Genomic DNA, 9,310 nt, shown 5'->3' with positions numbered 1-9,310 from the left:
ATAGACCTTTTGATAGCCCTGTCTTCAAACATCTTGTAGTTCCCAAAGATTAACTGCTGATTATTTAAGTAAACACGCCTTTAAAATAAACATTTATACATTTTCATTGAAAACGTTTTTATAAGCATGTAGCCTAGTGATTATATTACTGCACCAGCAACCCAGAGCTACCCTGTGTTAAGTGCGTGCTGTCTTGCTGATCTTGTCCGATACAGCACTGTTTCACCCAGTAATCCTGACCATCAGAAATCTGAACTGATACTGGATCTCTCAGGCATCCTTTGAACAACGTTTTTCAAACTGGTGGTTGGAGGTAGACATAATTGTAGGGTGTATTTGCCTCTGCCTTTCCATTGGGTTTGCCGCGGTACGAAGGTGGAAAATTCAGTGGGAATGCTGAATCCCTGGCAAATCTTTTAGCACAGGTCGCTACCTTTAAATGAAGCAATAATGACAGAGTCTTTTTTATATGTCATGTGATATATTTCTCATCATTGTCAGCTCAGGAATGCTGGATGCAAATAACACCAGACCAGGTGGGATGCCAAACACAATTTAAAGGGCCAATGCAGGCAAAATCAATGGATTGCAGCTATCAGTGTTGCTGCCTGGCCCTTTAAGCTGCACCAGCGCAGGACTGCTGCCTCAGCAGTAACTGCCACCATTCTCGCAGTGCCGCTCCCCCCCACCATCACTACCCCTCCCACCCACCACTCCCCTCCTCCTCTACCACCCCCAACACTCTCCTCCCCTCCTCACCACTCCCATCCCCACCACTCCCTCCCTCCCCATCACTCCCCTCCCCCACCACTCCCTCCCTCCCCATCACTCCCCTCCCCCACCACTCCCTCCCTCCCCCACCACTCCCTCCCTCCCCATCACTCCCCTCCCCCGCCACTCCCTCCCTCCCCATCACTCCCCTCCCTCCCCCCCTCCCCACCACTCCCCTCTCCCCTCCTCACCACTCCCCTCCCCACCACTTCCTCCCTCCCCATCACTCCCCTCCTCTCCCTCCCTCCCCCCACTCCCCTCCTCTCTCTCCCTCCCTCCCTCCCTCTCCCCACTCCGTCCCTCCCCACCCACTCCCCCATCCTCTCCCCACCACTCCCCTCCCCGCCCTCCTCCCGACTCCCCACCACCTCCCTCCCCCCACAACTCCACTCTCCCCCCTCCACCACCACCACTCCCCTCTCTCTCCCCCCCCCACCACCACTCCCCTCCCACCACTCCACTCTCCCCGCCCCCCACCACTCCACTCTTCCCACCCCCCCTCCACTCCCTCCTCCCCCCACTCCTCCCACTCCCCCCCACCCCCCCTCCACTCCCCCCCATCCCCCTCCACTCCACTCGCCCCCCTCCACTCCACTCCCCCCTCCACTCAACTCCCCCCCTCCACTCAACTCCACTCCACTTCCCCCCCTCCACTCCACTGCACTGCCCCCCCTCCACTCCACTCCCCCCTCCACTCCACTCCCCCCCTCCAACTCCACTCCACTCCCTCCACTCCACTCCCCCCCCTCCACTCCACTCCCCCCCCTCCACTCCACTCCCCCCCCTCCACTCCACTCCCCCCCCCCCTCCACTCCACTCCCCCCCCCCTCCACTCCACTCCCCCCCTCTCCACTCCACTCCCCCCTCCCCCTCCACTCCACTCCCCCCCCCCCCTCCACTCCACTCCCGCCCACCCACCACCCCACTGGGACTGACTGTGCAAACAGTCGGGCGGCCACCCTGACACTCCAATGTGGCGGAATGGGTTGAGGATGGAGATCATGATTTTACATTTCAGTGCCATCATAAGAACTGTGAGGAGTTTCACACAAAAAACCTGTTCCTATTGTGCTTCTCGGCCTTTTGGCTAAGATCATGCGTAACTGACCTGACAGGGGAGTAACCATGACCCCAACGTGGTTCTCCCTGGATCAGGAAGGTATATGCTTGCTTTTTGGAAATAGGAGGTGGGTGGGGTGGCTTGACCCATCCACCTCCACGGAGGTGTGTGGGTTTGCTGACCCATCCACCTCCACGGAGGTGTGTGGGGTTGCTGACCCATCCACCTCCATGGCACGAACCTGGTATTGCAGTACTTCCAGGAACGGTGCTTGGGCTCTAGGCCTTTTGGCTAAGAGCATTAGCGCAGGGTGATCCTTGATGTGTGCAAGGTGACCTCTGGCGTTTGTGATCTGACAAAGAATTGGAAAGATTGGCTACGAAAAATTAAATAAATAAATAAATAAAAATTTAAAAAACCTGTTCCTATTGTGCCTCGAAACAACAGCCCGTCAGTGTCGCAGGGGGCTGAAAGACACCGATACATTTCTACGCATCTCCCTTTACAACACTGTAGACTCATTTCCAATTGAATTGAATATACTTCTCATTTAATTAAGCACAAAAATGACTAAATACAAAGAGTGAGACTGTTGGAAAGGTTGCTCCCGATGTGAAGAACAAAACGTACCTGGGCGGACAAGGCTCACTATCGCAGGCTCGCACCATATGGGGAGGGCGTTTGAAGCTGTCACATAAACTGTCGTCCACACTATCTTGTGTATGTTTATTACGACATACAACTATGGTCTCCTGTTTCCCTGACAGTGAAAACAAACACAGAATTATCAAAGGAATCAGGAATGGCACACATAAGAACATAACATAAGAACATAAGAATTAGGAACAGGAGTAGGCCATCTAGCCCCTCGAGCCTGCCCCGCCATTCAATAAGATCATGGCTGATCTGGTCGTGGACTCAGCTCCACTTACCCGCCCTCTCCCCGTAACCCTTAATTCCCTTATTGCTTAAAAATCTATCTATCTTTGACTTGAAAACATTCAATGAGCTAGCCTCAACTGCTTCCTTGGGCAGAGAATTCCACAGATTCACAACCCTCTGGGAGAAGAAATTTTTTCTCAACTCGGTTTTAAATTGGCTCCTCCGTATTTTGAGGCTGTGCCCCCTAGTTCTAGTCTCCCCCACCAATGGAAACAACCTTTCTGCCTCTATCTTGTCTATCCCTTTCATGATTTTAAATGTTTCTCTAAGATCACCCCTCATCCTTCTGAACTCCAAGGAGTAAAGACCCAGTCTACTCAATCTATCATCATAAGGTAACCCCCTCATTTCTGGAATCAGCCTCGTGAATCGTCTCTGTACCCCTTCCAAAGCTAGTATATCCTTCCTTAAGTAAGACCAAAACTGCATGCAGTACTCCAGGTGCGACCTTACCAATACCTTATACAGTTGCAGCAAGACCTCCCTGCTTTTGTACTCCATCCCTTTCGCAATGAAGGCCAATATTCCATTTGCCTTCCTGATTACCTGCTGCACCTGCAAACTAACCTTTTGGGATTCATGCACAAGGACCCCCAGGTCCCTTTACACCACAGCATGTTGTAATTTCTCCCCATTCAAATAATATTCCCTTTTACTGTTTTTTTTCCCAAGGTGGATGACCTCACACTTTCCGACATTGTATTCCATCTGCCAAACCTTAGCACATTCGCTTAACCTATCCAAATCTCCTTGCAGTCTCTCTGAGTCCTCTACACAACCCACTTTCCCACTAATCTTAGTGTCATCTGCAAATTTTGTTGCACTACGTTCTGTCCCCTCTTCTAGGTCATCTATGTATATTGTAAACAGTTGTGGTCCCAGCACTGATCCCTGTGGCACACCACTAACCACTGATTTCCAACCAGAAAAGGACCCATTTATCCCGACTCTCTGCTTTCTGTTCACCAGCCAATTCTCTATCCATGCTAATACATTTCCTCTGACTCCGCGTACCTTTATCGTCTGTAGTAACCTTTTGTGTGGCACCTTATCGAATGCCTTTTGGAAATCTAAATACACCACATCCATCGGTACACCTCTATCCACCGTGCTCGTTATATCCTCAAAGAATTCCAGTAAGTTAGTTAAACATGATTTCCCTTTCATGAATCCATGCTGCGTCTGCTTGATTGCACTATTCCTATCCAGATGTCCCGCTATTTCTTCCTTAATGATAGTTTCAAGCATTTTCCCCACTACAGATGTTAAACTAACCGGCCTATAGTTACCTGCCTTTTGCCTTTTGCACAAGTTGACTAACTGGCACTCAATGCTAAATAAGGTAACATAAGAATATAAGAAACAGGAGCAGGAGTCGGCCATTTGTCCCCTCGAGTCTACTCTGCCATTTAATAAGATCAAGGCTGATCTGATTCTGGCCTCAACTCCACTTCCCTGCCCACTCCCCATAATCCTTGACTCCCTTATCGCTCAAAAATCTGTCTATCTCAACCTTAAGTATATTCAATGACCCAGCCTCCACAGCTCTCTGGGGCAGAGTTCCACAGATTTACAACCCTCAGAGAAGAAATTCCTCCTCAACTCAGTTCTAAATTCGTGGCTCCTTATTCTTAAACAATGCCCCCTAGTTCTAGATACCCCCACAAGGGGAAACATACTCTCTGCATCTACCCTGTCAAGCCCCCTCAGAATCTTAGTTTAGTTTTGTAGAAAGATAGTTTAGTAAATAATATCTAGCTGGTTTACCATAGGAATTTCTAGATAGTATAGATGAAGTATACAAAATACATCAGCCACATTGTTGACTGCATAATCCACTTCAAAAAACATGTCTCCACGTGTATTTTTTTAATGATTGAACTCTTGGGTATAATTTGTACACCAGCGTGGTTCATACACTTTTAAACAAGACCACGAGTTGTTTCATATTTCTCTATCAGAGTGGGGAAAACGAATTTTCAAATTGGATTAATACTACTCCTGGATTACACAACAAGGTATGCTTGCAACGGGGTGTGACTAGAAGGTCACTGATGCTTTATTCAGCAGGTGCTGGCTTGCTCCAGGATGTCACCCGTTAGCAGTTATCCTTCCTTTCATTCCTAAGAAAAGAGTATTTTTTTTCCCAAATTTATTCGCGGGACATGGGCGTCGCTGGCAAGGCCAGCATTTTTTGTCCATCCCTAATTGCCCTCGAGAAGTTGGTGGTGAGCTGCCTTCTTGAACCACTGCAGTCCGTGTAGTGAACGTTTGTTTAGGAAGGAGTTCCAAGTTTTTGACGCAGCGACGATGAAGCGATACATGTCCAAGTTGGGATGGAACTTGGAGGTGAAATGCCAAAATGCTGTCTCAAGTGACGACTTTTAAGCACTACTCCCATCACATGATACACTCTGATGTCACTACAACTGAGTATGTGCCTGTCTGTTAGCCACTCAGTAAGCCATTAAATAACATGAATATAACTGCACGAACCCTAAAGCTGGGGGAAGCCGCTTACTTCTGTGTTCCTCATTCCCGCAATGATCTCACAGCTAATGATTTCAGCCTCTTTACAAGTAGTTTGGCTTAAATTCCTACAAGCCACCTGCTATATCATAGAATCATAGACCGGTAATGATAATTGTGACAATGGTCTCAAAAAAGGTGTGCATTTTACCCTGTTTAATTTTGTTTAATTCAGCATGAAATAGGGATTGGGTTATAATCTTTCTGTTATTGGCAAACTAGACGAGGAACCAAAATCTGCACAGCAGGTCAGCACTAACTTAAAATAAAGGGATGGGAGGGTGGCCACCCGAGTTCTTCCAATGAACAGCTCAGCCACATGGTCCATGAACAGTTTCAGGTTCAACCCATGTCCTGCACTGAAGCATCAAATAGAGCCTTTACAATTAGCCTCAGCACCTCATAGCAAACTGGCTGGGACCCATGCTCCGAATCACTACCTTGTGAACATTCCTGGAAGCATACAGCTGCGGAGGGCAGATGAGAACAGGATCAGGCTGCATTGTGACGCTTCCTGTGATCAAATAGCCTACCGACATTACTTTGGGTCAAAGCTTCTGCTTAAATAGTCGAGACAAGAAATAATTGGGCACTGGTGCCATCTAGCATAGTTTCAGGTCCAAAGAGAGTTAAGCTCAACATCAAATATAAAAGTATTTGAAATTATAGAAACAATACCTTTTAAACATGTAGCTGAGCATGGGGTGAAACCTTCATATTCCCAGTCAAACTGTTCTTCCATCTCGTTATCATCTCGATCATAGTAGGCCAGCTCGGATTCATATGTAGCAGTAACACCATCGCATGGCATCGTGTAGCAAGCTTGCTCGGTAGGTGGCTTGTCTTCTTCACATTCCTCATCTGGCAGTTCCTCCTCGGTTTGAGAAAATGACAGTAGAACACGGCACTTGACTGTTCGCATTTGTTTGCCAACTCCACACGAAGTACTGCATTGTGACCAAGGCTCAGGAATGAACCTGTGAAGATACGAGAAAACAACGACCATTACCATCCATAGTGCAGCGTGTAAATGAAACTTTATAATGGTTACGCTCCCTGCCACCGCACACTAGAAGCTATCAAAGCTCCATGACATTTTGACAAGCGATACTTCCTGGTTCAGACTCTGCGCTGCTCATTAATGATTCTTCAATCTGGTTTTTTAAAACATTTGTTCTGGGATGTAGGTGCCGCTGGCAAGGCCAGCATTTATTGTCCATCCCTAATTGCCCTGGAGAAGGTGGTGGTGAACTGCCTTCTTGAACCGCTGTAGTCCTTGTGGTGGAGGTACTTCCAACAGTGCTGTTAGGGAGGGAGTTCCAGGATTTTGACCCAGCGACAATGGAGGATTGGCGATATATTTCCAAATCAGGACGGTGTTTAACTTGGAGGGGAACTTGCAGGTGTTAGTGCTCCCATGCGCCTGCTGCCCTTGTCCTACTAGGTGGTAGAGGTCGCGGGTTTGGGAGGTGCTGTCGAAGAAACCTTGACGAGTTGCTGCGGTGCATCTTGCAGATGGTACGTACTTAGCCACTGTGTGCCGGTAGTGGAGGGAGTGAGTGTTGAAGGTGGTGGATGGGGTGCCAATCAAGCAGGCTGCTTTGTCCTAGATGGTGTCGAGCTTTTTGGAGGTTAATGAGACACACAGTTCTCCTTGCCCTGTTCTCACAGGTCTCCTTGCCCTGTTCTCACAGGTCACGCTTACCATTTTAGCTTTGCACTAGACTGGATGTTGCCACTGTTCTGCCAAGCTCCCCTGTACTGACCTCATTTCCTTAACAATAAGCAACACAACAGATTCACCACTATATTATTGAAACTACAGAATTAAATCTCTGTTGCATAAAACAAAACTTAATTTATGAAAAGGAACCACTCAGCAGAATGGGGCCAAGTACATAACACATTTTCACCCCCAAAAATCTATCCTGCGCAATAAAATACTTTTACAGCATTCGCTGCACAAAATCACTCAACTAATGTTTGTTCTTTTAAAGAAAAGGCAATTCGCCATCTTTGTTAAGAAAAAGGATTATAAAATTCACCTTCTGAAAGTTAAACATTATCAATGTTCTGTCATGTAAATCTTTAAAAGTGTGACAAATAGATCTGGATTAACTCCACTGGGTTTAAAAACAGCCCAGCAAAATTCTCAGGAATGCATTCTTGTTATTTCCACGCCCAGCTCTTAGCATCACTCACTCAAATTCATTATGGCTTTGCTTAAATCAGTCAATGGCTGTTCTTAATATTTAACTTTCTCTGATGTATGGTGAAGGTTTGCTGGCACATTAAAGCTCTTTCACCATCAGATCTCCAGATGATGGAATGTCTGTGCTACTGAACTGCATGTCACTTCTGCTTTACAGACATTATTTCCCATGGGAGTCACAATCTGATGCACAGCTCAATGCCAATTGCCTGTAAAACCGTTGTTAGCAGACTTGTAGCAAAAAAAAATCCATACTTAAAAGATTAAAAAGCAATTGGGCCCAATTTTGCTGGTTGCACGGCAGAGACAGTGCACTGGGATTGGGGAGTACAAGTACAAGATGCCTATAGCTGGAGCTTGCCCTTGGAATTGTCTATGCAGTGCCTGACCAGAGAGACAATTATTTGTACACTTTGGCCCGGTGTAGCAAGTGTTCAATGGCATCCTTTACACTGATGAACATAAAGGTTAACCAAAGGATCATCAATCCATATGTTGTTTCAGCTCTTCAGCTAATCAATTATTTCTTCTGACAAACACCAACAACGCCGGCTGTTTGTCTCACTTGCACTTGCCCATTCTGTGGGCTTTTGGTCCGGAAGTTTCTCTTACACAAACTAAGTCACAACTATCAACAAACAGTGGTGCCCACTACAGGGCATCTGGCACCTGTGCAGGGAAAGCAACAGCTTATCTCCTTAACCAATGAGGTTGAAGAATCATTGGTGAGTATCAAAGAGTTGGAACCAGGAAGTGTCAGTTAGAATACTGAAATCAATGTCAAATCAGACACAGAAAGCAAAATTCAAGCATACATAAATTCCCAATCCACCTATTTGACATCCTGATTACAAATGCATGAGTTGACAGCATACAGTCTTCTAAATCTTCAACTCTAATAAAGATCATGGTGGATTTCTGCACATTTTTTTAAATGTAGCTTCGAATTAAACAATGAAGGTCTATCTTTGTCTGCTTTCAAGGATGCAGCAAGCGTATCCAGGTTTTCTGCATGTTTTCAACTGAATGTAAAACAAGGATGCAAAAAACAGTTTTGAATGGCTAAAGAGGAACATTTCAGAAGTAGCACATTATACATGTTTAGAGTTTTCTGAAAAATAGATCATTCACTGCATAAGAACATAAGAATTAGGAGCAGGAGTAGGCCATTGGGCCTCTCGAGCCTGCTCCGCCATTCAATGAGATCATGGCTGATCTTCTACCTCAACTCCGCTTTCCTGCACATTCCCCATATCCCTTGATTCTCTTTATCCAAAAATCTGTCGCTCTCTGTCTTAAATATACACAATGACTGAGCCTCCACAACCCTCTGGGGTAGAGAACTCCAAAGATTCCCATCCTCTGAGTGAAGCAGTTTCTCCTCATCTCAGTCCTAAATGGCCGACCCCTGATTCTATGATTATGACCCCTAACCCCAGCCAGAGGAAACATCCTCCCTGCATCTACCCTGTCAAGCCCTATAAGAATTTTGTACATTTCAATGAGATCACCTCTCATTCTTCGAAACTCCAGAGAATGTAGAGCGCAGGCTCTGAACCAGCACTTATCGATAAATATGACCTTGAAGTTAAACAGGACAAGTGCGGTAAGTTCTAAAAGTACCACATTATTTGAAGTGAAAACAATGTTCAATCCACAAAGGCCTGTACATAATTGTACAAACCGCAGACCGTTAGATCGGGCTGCACAAACACATTTGTTATGCGACTCAAAGGTGTGTCACTATTAAACAAAGACAACATTAACTGTGACGTGAGAATGAAAAGCCCGTGAAC

At 46.4% G+C, this 9,310-nt stretch overlaps 1 non-coding gene across 1 annotated transcript; it reads left to right on the top strand.

Annotated features, from left to right (window-relative positions):
• Nucleotides 1-1,838: 1,838 nt before the first annotated feature.
• LOC139228384 (U2 spliceosomal RNA) lies at nt 1,839-2,032 on the top strand. Its single transcript, XR_011587547.1, has one exon. It is a non-coding gene; the product is annotated as a U2 spliceosomal RNA (small nuclear RNA).
• Nucleotides 2,033-9,310: the final 7,278 nt, after the last annotated feature.

The sequence above is a fragment of the Pristiophorus japonicus genome, chromosome 17 (genome assembly GCF_044704955.1).
Source record: "Pristiophorus japonicus isolate sPriJap1 chromosome 17, sPriJap1.hap1, whole genome shotgun sequence".
In the NCBI taxonomy this organism is placed as follows: Eukaryota; Metazoa; Chordata; class Chondrichthyes; family Pristiophoridae; genus Pristiophorus; species Pristiophorus japonicus.
This window is presented reverse-complemented; position numbering and strand designations above follow the sequence as displayed.